Source organism: Balaenoptera borealis (assembly GCF_965194805.1).
Source record: "Balaenoptera borealis genome assembly, chromosome: 5".
Taxonomy (NCBI): Eukaryota; Metazoa; Chordata; class Mammalia; order Artiodactyla; family Balaenopteridae; genus Balaenoptera; species Balaenoptera borealis.
Genome location: NC_138862.1, coordinates 17,070,178 through 17,085,439, shown reverse-complemented (window position 1 = coordinate 17,085,439; position 15,262 = coordinate 17,070,178). Strand labels below are relative to the sequence as shown.

At 35.2% G+C, this 15,262-nt stretch overlaps 1 long non-coding RNA gene across 1 annotated transcript in view; it reads right to left on the bottom strand.

The window, feature by feature from the left end:
- Nucleotides 1–14,947, bottom strand: part of LOC309628738 — a 34,577-nt gene extending 19,630 nt beyond the window's left edge. The window contains exon 1 of the long non-coding RNA XR_014244686.1: nt 123–14,947. This is a non-coding gene — a long non-coding RNA (uncharacterized lncRNA). The remainder of the gene's footprint in view (nt 1–122) is intronic.
- Nucleotides 14,948–15,262: the final 315 nt, after the last annotated feature.

Genomic DNA, 15,262 nt, shown 5'->3' with positions numbered 1-15,262 from the left:
TGAAAGGCCCGCGCACCGCGATGAAGAGTGGCCCCCACTTGCCACAACTGGAGAAGGCCCTCGCCCAGAAACGAAGACCCAACACAGCCATAACTTAATTAAAAAAAAAAAACCAAAAAAACCTTCTGTCAAAGGCTTTAAATATTATTGTTCATATTCCTGATGACTCACCTCATCCCTCAATTGATATACACAAGAGGGCTTTCATTCTCTGGGAATATTAGACAACAAAATACACACGTATCAGAAGGAGACAAAAAGGGGCGAGGTATCAGTGCCGTTAAACACAATTAACACAATTAAAGTACTTCTTTGATGTAAGACAAAAGCTTGCCTTTCATGTAGTATGATAACAGCAGAATTAACTTGGTAGCAATCACCATTTCTGGAAACACAACTCAGAGCAAATACATAAAAGAATGTATCATCTTTTATAAGAGAGGCCAGCACAATTTTAGTCCTAGGATAAATATGAGAAATGACAACTGAAATGATAAAATGAGCGTGGTAACCTCTTCATACTGGAGAGAGTGAATATTTTCATGAGCTTAAACCTGTTTTCGGTCCCCAAAGCAGAATTCATCTAAATGAAAACCATTGTAATGGCTGCTTCCATATAACAAGTGTAATATGTCCTGGCAGGTAGCCTATAGTAACAGTGGTTGCCTGATCTAGTTACTGAGAATTTTAACATATGCTTTCGCCAGCCCTGCTATGTAGGGGCAAGTCTCTTAAACAAAGACATTGTTGTTTTAGTATTATCATTCTTGGATTATTGTATCTTAATATGATATAAGCTGGTCTTAAAATGTAATAGGCTTTTACAAAATATTGAATTGAGGTTTGGGGAGTTTCGAAGAGAACAAAGGTCCAAGGAGTTTATAATGGTAGAGACAACATCCTTTAGGGACTAAAGAGCTAATGTTTACAAAAAAGAAGGATTTGTTAGTAAAATCAGAATAAAGAAAATAGAATAGAATGTGTAACTGAAACTGTGCATTTCAGCAAATGCACTAATTTATAATATAATGTGTCTATTCAGAATGACCACTTCTGAAGAGTAGGTCTTCATTAAAATTATATCTATATGTAAGAAAGCAATTTTGATGCATTCATTAAATTGGGATACTGCCTGTATATACAGAACTTTTATTAGCAATGCAAGTAATGTGAAGATATAAAAAGAAACATGCACTTTCAAAAATACAGGAAGAGAAGGAGAGCTTTGTCAATAACAGTATGAGGAAGGAAGCTGATCCAAACTTCAGAGGCTTTGAAACTGCATAGGAATTAGCCTTTTCAGGTTGGTAGTTTCATTGCTCACTTACTAGACAGCCTTGAGAGCTTAATAATTAACCACAGAGTCTATTTATAGAATTTTCAAAACATGGCCATTCCTGAGAGCTCTGGGCCGTTTATCCTACTGCTCTGAGAGTTGACAAGTTGCAGAATTCCCGTGTGAAGAGACACTAACCTCAAGGTCCAAATTCCCCAAGTTGAAGTGAAGCTACACTGGCATGAGAAAGTGATAAAAGAGCAGCCTGGGCATTTTATCTTCCCCAGATCCTCCAAAACCTCCTTTTGAAGGCTTTTTTACCTAGGTGCAATTCCAACCCCCTTCCATTAACACTATGGCTCAATTATCTCAACAGCTTCTAATAGGGTTAAGTGAATTTACCTCAGTGTTCTAAAAGGAAACCAGACTCTTAAAGTTGCTAATATACACTTACTAACTCATGACCAGGTCACACATCAGCTCCCTTATAAATTTTACTGGGATTCTTCGCTTTACGCACAACCCCTCCGCACTCTGAACGTGTTTTCGTTGTGTAATAATGAACATCTGTGACAGCATCTTTGCCAAAATAAATAAAATTAAGCAGATGATTCTGTGGGGTTACGCTAAACAATTTTTTAAACAGGTTCAGATTTCTTTCTAAGGGAGTACAAAATGTCTCCATGTGCTGGTTCTTGTTTATTATTGTGTGTGAAAGAGAGAGAGAAATGCAAAGCTAAGTAAGAGAGAAAGGTCATAATTGTAGAGTCATCAAAAGCTAGTTAACACAGTTGTATATTTTTTAATTAAGAATGTTTTCAAGACAAACCAGGGGCCCTGCTTTCTCGTTAAAAGAGTTTCAATAGATATTGTCTAAAGTGTTATTATATCTGTCACTAAGATGAAAGCCAGCCTGTTTTTGGCGTAAAACCCGCTGGAAGTGTTTTGCTTCTCATTGTTATCAGTTTTGCTCCTGGCTACAGTAAAATCCTGTTATGCCCTCACAGTGCTTCTTTTCTGGATTTACATGTGCAAAACAAACTGAACAAACACACCAAGAAAGGGCAACAAAAGGCCAACTCTTTCCATTGCATCACAGATGTGAGACAATCAAGGTAGACATGTTAACTAATTCATGATGGTTAAGAACTGTTTTGTCTGATCATAGTTACACAAAGTTTCTTTGGTTCCTTTATTCAAGATACATCTTTTCTTTCCTTCTTCACTTTCAAACTGTCCATGTCCTTTGGCTTTAGATGTGTTACTGATTAGCAGCATGTAGTTAGAATTTTACTACCTTATCTAGTCTGTAAAGCATTGCCTTTAATCGGATCATTTGTTCCATTTACCTTTAATGTAATTACTGATTTATTTATACTTAAGTCTCCCATCTTAATTGGTGTTTACTCTGTCTCCTGCCTGTTCTATGTTGATTTTTCTCTCCTCCCATCCTTTCCTTTGTGTTATTCTTGTTACTTTTATTTTTTCCTCTTCTTTCAGATCCCTTCTCCATTTCTGATTTATAGATTATTGTTGTCGTTTGCTTTAACTCAATCTTTTTTAACAAGACATTATTTATTATTGTTTTATAAATGAATATTTATTTAAATCAGTTGTTCTCAATAGAGGCTATTTGTCCCCCAGGGAGCATTTGACAGTGTCTAGTGACAGTTACTGATTGTCATAACGGAGGCATTGGGGGAGGTAAGAGGTACTACTGGCTGGCATCTAGTGGGTAGAGAATAAGAATAGTGCCAAACATAATGAACTTGGCAGCTCCTCCCAACAAAGAATGTCCAGCTCAAAATGTCAGTAGTGCTGGTGTTGAGAAAACCTGACTCAGATTTACCCACATTTACCATTTTCTTTGCATTTTTCTTGCTTCTCAAACTCTGCATCCGAGCTCACTGTCCTACCTGAAGTGATTTTCCTCTACCTGAAGTAAGGGTCTACTCTTAACAAATTCTCAGTTTTTGTTTTTCTCTCTTTTTCCCTTTCTCTGTTTTTATTTACTCTTTATTCTTTTTTTTAATGACCATTTTTTAATTGAAGTATAGTTCATTTACAATGTTGTGTTAGTTTCAGGTGGATAACAAAGTGATTCAGTTATATATATATATATATTTTTTCTTTTCTTTTTCAGATTCTTTTCCATTATAGGCTATTACAAGATACTGAATACAGTTCCCTGTGCTATACAGTATGTCCTTGTTGTTTATTTTACATATAGCAATGTGTATATGTTAATTCCAAATGCCTAATTTATCTCTTCTCCCTTACCCCACTTTCCCTTTTGTTTTCTATGGCTGTGAATCTATTTCTGTTTTGTAAATAAGTTTATTTGTATCATTGTTTTAGATTCCACATATAAGTGATATCACATATTTGTCTTTGAGTTACCTCACTTCTTTTTTTATATTTATTTTTATTTTTATTTATTTTTGGCTGCATTGGGTCTTCGTTGCTGTGTGCAGGCTTTCTCTAGTTGCGGCAAGCGGGGGCTACTCTTTGTTGTGGTGAGTGGGCTTCTCATTGCGGTGGCTTCTCTTGTTGCAGAGCACAGGCTCTAGGCACGTGGGCTTCTGTAGCTGTGGCTCACGGGCTCTAGAGCGCAGGCTCAGTAGTTGTGGTGCACGAGCTTAGTTGCTCCATGGCATGAGGGATCTTCCCGGACCAGGGCTCGAACCCATGTCCCCTACATTGGCAGGCGGATTCTTAACCACTGCGCCACCAGGGAAACCCTTGAGTTACCTCACTTAATACGATAATCTTTAGGTCTACCCATGTTTACTCCTTATTCCTGAAATTTATTTTGCAAAGTCTGGAATTCTAGAATGAAAGTTTTCTTTCAGTTATACTGTGGCTGTTGAAAAATCAGCTGACAACCTAATCGGCTCTCATTTGAAAGAAACCTGCCATTTCATCTCTGGCTGTTTTGAAGAACTCCCTTCTAGTGTTTAATGTCGTGCTGTGCCACCATGTTGTATTTCAGTGTGGATTTCTTATTATTTATCCTCCTGGGAGTTCACTGGGATTTTGAATCTGTGGATGGTATATGTCATCACTTCTGGGAAATTCTCAACTGTAACACCTCAAAATTTTGCACCTATTCCATTTCCTTTCCACTCTTCTTCTTGAACTACAATTAAACATATGTTGGAACTTACTGACCACCACCATATCTCTTAACCTCTTTTCCATACTTTCCATCTTTTTGGCTCCATGTGAACCATTTTGGGTTTTTTTTTACTTAGATCCTAGATTACTAATTATCTCTTCAATTGCACTATTCTGATGTTGTCCACTGCCGGTATATTTGAAACCTGAGTGGGTCTGTTTCTGCTGCTTCTTTTCTTTTCTTTTCTTTTTCTGTTATGACTTGTCATCATGCTTTATTTTCTTGTGTACTGGTGTTTTTAGAAGGATACACTCATTAAAAAAAAAATCATGGGACTCTTTAAGGATTAGATGAAGTTGGTCTCCTCAAGAGGATTTGGCTCTGCTTCTGGGGACACTGTCAGTCTGAAAATTTTTCAATTCAAATTTATAGTTTGAGGATATTGGAAACACTCAATCCCAGAGTGGGATAAAAAATTCACAGATACTATTTTTTCACCTCTCTTTATCCTCTATACTTAATTTAGAATCAAGGGAGACTTCTCTAAAATCCACAAGAAATGGAGGTTTGGTAGGAATTTACTTCAGGTCACCATAACTCTGAGTGTGTAAACCTTTACAGACCCAGCTTAATTATGGGAAGGCTGTTAATACATTTCCTACCTTGGTGGGCCTAGGACCTTGACTTTGTCCCCCTCTCTGTTCAAGACCACCAAATATGTAGCCCAAATCTGCTACCCTTGGACGAAAACTTGATTTATTCCTATGTGTGTCCTTCTCTCATATCTGAATTCCTGCTTTCTCTATAATTATGGCTCAGTAGTTCCTCAATGACTCATCAGCTATCAATACTTTTAAAAACACATTTTAAAAATACTTTTTTCTCTGCATTGTTAATGGCTTTTGCAAAATGATGGACACAAATAACTATCCAATATTAAAGTAATTTTTCAAAACATGATATTTTATGTATAATATTCAGCTAATATCTAAAGGTTGTCTGTGATTAATAATTTCTAGTATTCTTGACATAAATTCATTGTTTGATGTACTAAGATGTTAGGAGTCTAACGGATGATTTTTTTTTATGACTTGGAGTTATTATGACAGTTAAATGACAAAATGAGGAAATTGCTATCCACATGAATATATTATTACTGTGTCATCACAGCTAAAATTTTAATTTCTCACTTGAGAAATGTTAATTTCAGTTAGATTGTGATGTAATAATAACAGCTATTATAGAGTTGGTGCTTGCCATGTGCCAAGCATGTGCATTATCTCATTTAATCATCACGCCTTGGGAAGCAGATGATTTTAGAGAAGAAAATAAAGTGGGAGAATAGACAGGTTAAGCAACTTGCCTAAGGTCAGTTAGTCAGTAAGTGATAAAGACAGGATTAGCCTCCAAGATTCTGACTCTTGACCCCATGCTCTTAAGTGTATGAAATGATTTTATTTCCACGTGTTGGCTTCTACAGAAGCAATTTTATTAACTAATGGGAAACTGGTAGACCATGCAGCCAATGACAATAACTTTTCATATTCCTGAAAAGCCTAATAAATATAAATTCATTTTTTCATTTTGTCCTGGAAGAGTACTTTGGGATGGAAAAAGATCACTCTCTTCAAAATTTAATTGTAAGTCTCCAAAGTCTTTATTTATTATATCCATAGTCAGAAAAGTATGTAGTAAGATCTCTAAAGTAGTAAAAAGTTAAATCTTACAGTTTTAATAATATAAATTATTGCTTATCTAGATTTGTGTCTTATGATTGATTGGCAGAGTTTTGTGTTTTATTTAAGATTGTGGTTTATATGAAAACATTCATGACTTCAAAACCATTGTTTTGCAGAGGAACTCTTATCAAGCAGAACTAAACCTCTCCACATAGAGAAATTTTTGAGTCATTAGTTCAATAAATGACAGTTATACAAGGGAAGTATGGATGAATTGTTATTAATCCTAGCCAGGGGGAAAAAAAAGTGTGTAGTAGTTGTAACAATGGTTTTATTTCTCATATATATATATATATATATATATATATATATATATATATATGGCAATCCCTAGAGGTTTCAAATTGATTAAAAATCATGTGCATGTGTAATAAGAACTGAATTTTTCTTCAAGAATTTGGCATCTATTAAAAAACTTTAGTGCTTTAAAGGATAAGAAAAGTGTAGAGGAAATAGGAAAGTTCAATCAAATTTTCCAAACCTTTTCCCAAATCCTCAGATACCAAGGTATTTGAATTAGTTCCTTCCATTTGGCTGGTAAGTGATTTGGACCTGTTTTGAAATCAACTGTTGTCAACAGACTCATTAATTTCCTAAGAATTGGTCAATAGTTTACTTTTCTTTTTTAAAACACATTAATAATGTTGAATGAAAGAAGTTGGATTGAAGTTGTGTTAATTAAATTAATTACTATTTGTTTTCCTTGAAACTTTACCAGTGGAAATAATCCAGAAAGGGGTAGTCAGTCACTCTATTCCCAGTAGAAATAAATTTAAATATGAATTTTAAACTTTCCTTTTTTGACAACACTCTACCACAGTAGCATCAAAATCTCTGATGCATATATTTGTTTTGCTTTTAGTTATGAAACTTTCTCTTTTAACTTCATCAGTTTCTAGACAGTACATTAATTTTAAAATCAAAACAAACACTGAAGCAAGCAAGACTAGGAATATGAAATCCAGTTTTGTTAAATATTTTAACATAGAGTCATGTTTCATTCTAGAAAATATAATATACAATATTATTGCTTTTCTAGAGAAAAATAAAGCCACAAAGCTGATACATATACTTTGAAAGACCAACAACATCGTTCAATAATTCAAATGATCTCAAAAAGATGGTTTGTGTTGACAGCTTTCTAATATTAAGAACATCTAGGTTTGTTGTTGTTTTCGGGGTTTTTTTGTTTGTTTGTTTCTTTTTTTTTTTTTTTTTTTTAAAGTTACCAGAAGATTTAGGTCCATTCCCAATGGAGACTTCATTATTTGACGGCAATTGGAAAAGGGATTACTAATGAGTTTCTATTAGATCTGTTGAAATGTCATTGCTGTAGTTTTATGGAGGCAACAGATAATATATAATATCCACGATGTTAAATTTAAAATTAAGAAGAATATCATATGGCTGTACCAATATGGTTTTAGTTGTAAGACCCCATGGAACAGGTGAGCTGTACCATATCTGAACCTCTAGGACTCTGATTCTGTAGAATCAGGGTTGGCATATGAGCATCTTTGGCTTTTTCCCTTATATTCACAACCTCATATTTACCTAACATGTTATGAAAAGGAAGATGCAGAAGTATAAATCTTAGGAAAATCACCCACAGAAAGAAATTTTTTTTTTATTCCATGGCTGGAGCAGCTGGTCCAAACTATCCCCTCTCCTCTTTTCAATTGACTTCTCCCTGTTTCTGCTAAGAATCATTTGAGACTTTCTATCATTCTCACATTGACAAATAACCTCAGTATCTTTCACAGCCATCTTTGATAACCTTCTCTCAGCTTTAAATTCAGTCTCTGTCTTTTCAACCCATCACATTTGTAGCTGTAAATCAAACACATTTCTATAACACTGCATAATGAAAGATGAATGAAGATCAATAGTGATTGAAATATTAAATCTCCCAGTTCAAAAAAAGATTAAAATGTCAAGCAAAGTTGTTTTAAGGCAGAGAGAGACACAGGTGAAAGTTCTCTTTTAAACTTTCTGGATTTAATGTACTGGCAGGATAAATAGGAAACCACTAGACATTCAGAATGTAAAGTAATCCAAAAGATGGTTAAGGAATAAAAATATGAAATTTTGAATTTATAAAACACGATCAATTACCTTCATTCATGGGCACAGAATGCTGATAATCTTCGTTATTTCATAAAGGACAAATCTCAAAATTCTAACAAAGAGGTACTTATTAAATGCTTGCTTAAGCATTACTTCCTTCATCTAGTTCTTTCAGTATTCTAAGTTGTTACTTACACCAGAGACATACCTACACCTGAAGAAGCTCCTTCACTGATTGCTTCTGTCTCACCTTTATCAAGAGACTCTACAGGGTTAGTGTACTTGTTTAAGTGACAAGAGCTCACTACATTATCAAGGCTTTCTGTACAAAGCCAAGAATGGGAAACTGATTTTAGACTGTAGTATTTTTTCAGAAACATGAACCCTTATAAAACTGGACATATTGCCTTTTTCATCAGGAATTCTATAACCAAGTTTAAACCTGCTTTTACCTAGGAAGATGATGACTAATAAAAAGATACAGGGTTTAGGGAACTTTGGAGACCTTCCCAAAAGTAGTTTTGGTGAAATTAGAGGAGTCAGAGAGATTTAACTATTGAAAGAGCAAATACAAAATAAATTTTGAGAAGGTTCATGCTAAAAAAAGACAAGAGGGAAAAAGGAGAGATAGAAAGAATATAGTAGGACTGATAGTACACTAGCACATACTTACATTTTTAGAAGTAACAAAGAGGAAGTCAATGGAAAGACACAAATTGAAAATGCAAGAAAAGAATGTTGTGACTTTTGAGGAGAGTTAACAAATAATATCTCTTTCCCCATCTGCATTCAGAATCAATTGTGGCAATGACATAGGAATCGCAGAGATGAAAGTCAAAATGATGCATTACCTTTATTATTGATAATGCTTAGTGGAAAATATAAATTTAGATCTGAGAGGGGTGTAGCCTTGCTGACACAACTGTTCAACCACAAGTCTTACCCCCAAAGACAAGTCCCATAGGGTAGAACAGAGAGCAGAGCATCTGTTGAATGAGCTGTAACCCCCAGTAAAAGGAGCTCGTCTAGCATCACAGTTCCTTTTCTCATTTCCCCAGCTGAATATCTCACTCCTCTTTTGAAGAAATGAGGAAGAGGAAGGATGTGAAAAAAGACCATATGGAAATAAGAGGACTGATAACTAAGTGACCCCTGTGTCAAGAAAAAGTAGAGAAAAAGAATAAGCATGAGGGAGACAGACAGTCTAGTTGATTTTGTATACAATTCTAAAATAAACTAGTCCTAGGGATAAAGTTATGGGGTATTGTTACTAGCTTTTTTTCCTACTTCTTAAAGAACATTTTACTTTTTTCTAGGCCCATCATTTGCTTTGAAAAATAAATAATTTCCTCAGATTGTTAGATATTATTGCAAATGAGTATAATGAGCAAAAATGATGAATCTGTGTCTTGTATTATGTAGATGGAATGACTGATATCTTTATGAAAGGTTGATGTCAATATACCTGATTTGTTATTAATTAACAGTTTAGCTATAGACTAAATGTGAAAACTTAGAAAATGATAGCCAGCAAGATGTCAAGAGGAATAAAGAACATGCTTACCTGACTATGATTTCAAATAAATAAAGTTACATTTAATTCCTAATAAATTTGAAAATGTAGAGCAATGTGAGAAAGATGCTATTACCTCCAGTCAAGTGTAATAGGAGCACCAAAGTAGGGAATTGATGATAAAATTAATCAGCTGTGTAAAGGAAGCCAATACAAGTTTTCAAAGCAGACAATGCATTATTTGATCTCTATTTACATATGCCATGGAAGTATGATAAAACCTAAAGCATACTCTGTTGTTTGTTTATAGGATCTTTACAGAGCACACTCATAAGGTTAGTAAAAGTAAAACCATCTAGAAATACAATCTGTCTTTCTGCATCATCATGGGGCTGACCCTTTTTGATACTTATAACTGATGAGATTTTCATTGCATGATAAACAGGAAATAGAAGCAGAAATCCTTCTGATAGTTCAAAAACAGATTTTCTTTTTTAAAAATTTGATTTGGGCTGTATATTGAATGAGTCAAGAAATAGTAGATGCTTGAAAGAAAGAGGGGTTCCTGGTCTGTATTAGTTTCTGAGGTTGTTCTACTTATGCATTCTAAAACTGCAATTCAGATTTATAATAACACCTTGATCACGTATATAATACAAAATAGACTTAAGTAATTGATAGTGTGTTTATTCCAGTACAATAGTGGAGAGGAAAACTGACTGGGAGCAGACACATAGGAGCCTTCTAGGGTGCTTGAAAAGTTCTAGACCTTGATCTGGGTGGTTTAAGGTTGGTCAAAGTTCTTGACATTGATTACATGGGTATACACAAATATAAAAATTAACCAAGCAGTTCAATAGTGCCTGTAAATGTACGTAAGTCATATCTCAATTAATAAAAACTGTTATGAAGTACTATAGAACATATCATCTTCAAAGGCATTCTGAGAAAGACATAATCATTGAATTTAGGTATAAGTTCAAATCCACAGTTTGAATTCACTAACATCTTCAGTGAAAGGCAATAGGTAGTAATGATGTCTCCTAATGTTATATTTAACCATTATATATAGCAGTTCTTAAGACAGCTCAAGCTTTAAACATGAAATTGTAAGAAGATTTACTCTCTCATACTTTATAAGAAATGCACTAAGGAAAGCTCACACTAACAATTCACTGAAATTAAATATAAAGCTGTAAACACACTTTTTTATGAATTATTTTCTAGACATCCACTGACTTGCTGACATATATGAATCTACAGTTACACTTGATATAACTGTAAGATAAGAACTGATTTTAGGTTTATTTTAGAATTTGGGTATGAGGAAAGCAATGTAAACATTACAATTAAGTAAAATGTAGGATAAATATATTTTATTAAGTATATTCTCATTCCAGATCCTGAGAGACATGAAAAATATATTGTAAATGAAAAGGTATCCTCTTTCTTATTTATTTATTTATTTATTTAGTTAGTTAGTTAGTTAGTTAGTTAGTATGTGATATGTATTTATATTGGACAGATACGTAAAACACCTATCTTTTATTGAAGAATTTAATTGAGGACTTCGTATTTGCCAAGACATACACGAGGCACCTGGATACAACAAGATGGAAATTATACCCTGAAGAATTCATAGTGGAAAGACAGATACAGAAACAGATCATTATAATACAATAATACAGTGTTAACATTCTATCAGAGTTATATACTTATAAAGAACCCTATACCAGAGTCTATAAAACACAGTTCCAGCCCAAGTAACTTAACAATGGTTCTGGCTGCAAAAGTGAAATTCATATCAACTTTGAAAACAAAATTCAATGTTAATTTCTATAAAATTTGTAATTCATGGTAACTAAAGTTTAAATATTTTATATTTTATTTGGGTATAATCATTCATTGCAGAGTCTCTATGTTTTTGTTTTGTTTCGTTTGCGTGATACAGAACTATCCAAATGAAAGACATAAGAAAGTTCATGTGTTTTTGTTTTCTAATCTCAAAGTTCCCAAATAATTGCCTGATAATGATTTCAGCCTCAAAGGGCCTCTTTGCAGAATGCCAGTGGGCATGACGATGACCCACAGTTGTGTGAGGACGTTATAGCTCTTGGACACTCACTTACAGACACAAACCAGATACTTCAGCATCTGCTTTGCTTCATGCTGATCACTCACTTTTTAGGTTAGATAACATCCATAGAAACAATAAACAGATCATATATTACACGGTAATTATCCTTCCTTAGAGATAACAAAAAAGAAATCCATTATTTCACTCATTCCAGAAGGTTTGAAATTCAAAGATAAGCAATATTTGTCAAACTAAGAAATAAATTAAAACATACATTTTGAAAATTCACTTATGAAATCTGGGAAATATTTGCATACAACAATTTTCATGAAATTGTTTTTGCTTGTAACACATTATTAAAAAAGTCTAAGGTCAGCAGAGATCAGTAATATATTTTTTTAAATGTATTAGACTATCCCCCAGACAGACGGTGGAAAAATTCAGAGTACACACCTCACTAGAAGTGGCTCTAATGGGTAATGATATTGAGTCCTGTGATTCCAATATGATATTTTATCTCAAATAGCGATTTTTATAATGAAACTGTTTTTAAAATCCCACCTATTAATAATCTATTTGCCAAAAATAATATTTTAAGAAGAAAGATGTCCTGAATCATATAACTCTAATAGCAAAGATTTGAGGTTTTTGCAGTCTGTCCATTTGGAGACTCTTTTGAGATAACCACACTGATCTGGCACCTTGTTTTATATTGTTTTCCTTTTCATTGTCTCTAACTTCAAATGTGTCTTGGACCTTGATCATAAATCACACAATGAAGGGCAATGTTTATAACTATGTTGCTCCTTTTTTTCTTTTCTTAAGATGTCTTCAATTTTCTCTCCCTTACCACTTTTTAGGGGCATTTATACCCAAAATCATACAGGTACAGTGACAAAATTCTGTAACAAAAATGTTAGATAGCAAGTTCACTTGTGTGTGACAATTTTGAGGGCAACAAATATGATTTATTCAACTTCTAGTCTCCCAGCCTAATAGATTTAATAGGACTTAATAGCTTTCTTGACTATAATTATAGACTAATTAATAGGACATAATTAATAATAGGACATAATTAGTTTTATGACCATAACCATAATTAGGAGTTCATGATTCCCTGGAAGGAACACATTCGTAAACATATGATAGTGTTCTCCCACATTAGAAGAATAAGTAAAAACAATCCTTACATATTCCCCTCATTCTTCTCCAGTTACAACTCTATAGCTCTAACTTTCCCTTTTACAGTCAAATTTCTGGAAGATTTGTATATAATTTCTGCATGGAGTGTGGTGCCTTGATTTTCCTCCTCTTTGGACACTTTTTATCAGTTTCTTTTGAAAGCATCCTATCTTCCTGATTATTTAACTCATGACCCATATACAAATCCTCTTCCCTTTGCACTCTATATGCTCCCTCTTGTCAAAAGTCAAAATTTTCAATAACCTTGATAGATAACTTATAAATTGATAGCTCCAGCTCTATCCATTCAGCCACCTACATACAAACTACTCACAAACACATAAACAAACTTGATCTCATAAGTTTATTTATCTTTCAGTGTTCCAGTGTTATCTAGGTCACCATCACTCATCTAGTAATCAAAACAGAAAACTAAGAGTTATCCTGTTTAATATATAAAAGGGCAAATCGGTAGCATAAGGTTCCTGTGAAGGTGGATGGGAATAGGATTACAAGGATAAGGTAAAACTGGCCTTAAGTAAGAGATATAGGAAATGCCTCTATTATAGCAAGAGTCATGTTCAGTATCAGAAACATGAGAAAGTCTTCTCTTAATTGCTTTTATTTTCATTAGAAATTACGACATGGAGTCAACTACTAAAAACAGAGAAAAAGAGTTTGATTGAAATTTTGAGAGACCAGAAAAACTTGGAATGGCCAAGCAATTTCAAGGGTCCCTTTGAGTATGCTGATGATTAATTTATAATAGAACAAACTTGTGTTTTCAAAACTAGGGCTCAGTTGTTTAGTTATAGTGGTGGGGAGGGGGAAAGGGGACAGGTGTAGGTTCACAATCACTTATTCAAGATTCTAAAATCCAAAATTTCATGAAAATCATATCTTTTTTCAAATTCTTTTGGCTGAAAACCAGTGAACTGATATGAAGTCACTTGTCGTCTATATTTGTCCAAACTAGTGTGAATATAATACACTTTGCTATATCACTTTATTATATTAGATTGGGAGGTACTACCATAGATCCTGTTAGAAGAGTTACATATTTTTTTAACTGAATTTTGAATTATGTTTAGACTCAATGGATTTTGATAAGAGATGGTAGATTTAGCATAAACATCCATTTAGGTTTGGAATAGGTACAAAAACCTTAATTTTTTATGTTTTGTCAACCCGAATTCAAGAATGATGCCATGTATGTGATGAAAATTAAAAATTAAATTAATACTTTCAAGATGGCGGAGGAGTAAGACATGGAGATCACCTTCCTCCCCACAAATACATCAAAAATACACCCACAGGTGGAACAACTCCTACAGACCACCTACTGAATGCTGGCAGAAGACCTCAGACTTCCCAAAAGGCAAGAAACTCCCCACATACCTGGGTAGGGCAAAAGAAAAAAGAAAAACAGACACAAAAGAATAGGGAAGGAACCTGCACTTCTGGGATGGAGCTGTGAAGGAGAAAAGGTTCCCACATGCTAGGAAGCCCCTTCACTGGTGGAGATAGGGGGTGGGTGGGGGGATCCTTTGGCACCACAGAAGAAAGCAGAACAACAGGGGTGCAGAGGGCAGAGTGGAGAGATTCCCGCACAGAGGATCGGTGCCAACCAGCATTCACCAGCCTGAGAGGCTTGTCTGCTCACACGCCAGGGCAGGCGGGGGCTGGGAACTGAGGCTCGGGCTTTGGAGGTCAGATTCCAGGGAGAGGACTGTGGTTGGCTGCATGAAGAAAGCCTGAAGGGGGCTAGTGTGCCACAGCTAGCCGGGAGGGAGTACGGGAAAAAGTCTGGACCTGCATAAGAGGCAAGAGACCATTGTTTTGGAGTGCACGAGGAGAGGGGATTCAGAGCACAGTCTAAACAAGCTCCAGAGACAGGAGTGAGCCATGGGTATCAGCACGGACACCAGAGACGGACATGAAACACTAAGGCTGCTGCTGCAGTCACCAAGAAACCTGTGTGCAAGCACAGGTCACTATCCACACCTCCCCTCCCAGGAGCTTGTGCAGCCCACCACTGCCAGGGTCCCATGATCCTGGGACAAATTCCCCAGGAGAACACACGGTGCACCTCAGGCTGTTGCAATGTCACACTGGCCTCTGCTGTCGCAGGCTTGCCCCTCATGCCATACCTTTCACTCCTCCCGGCCTGAGTGATCCAGAGCCCCCTAATCAGCTGCTCCTTTAATCCCATCCTGTCTGGGCAGGGAACAGACGACCTCAGGTGACCTACACGCAGAGGCAGGGACAAATCCAAATCTGAACACCAGGA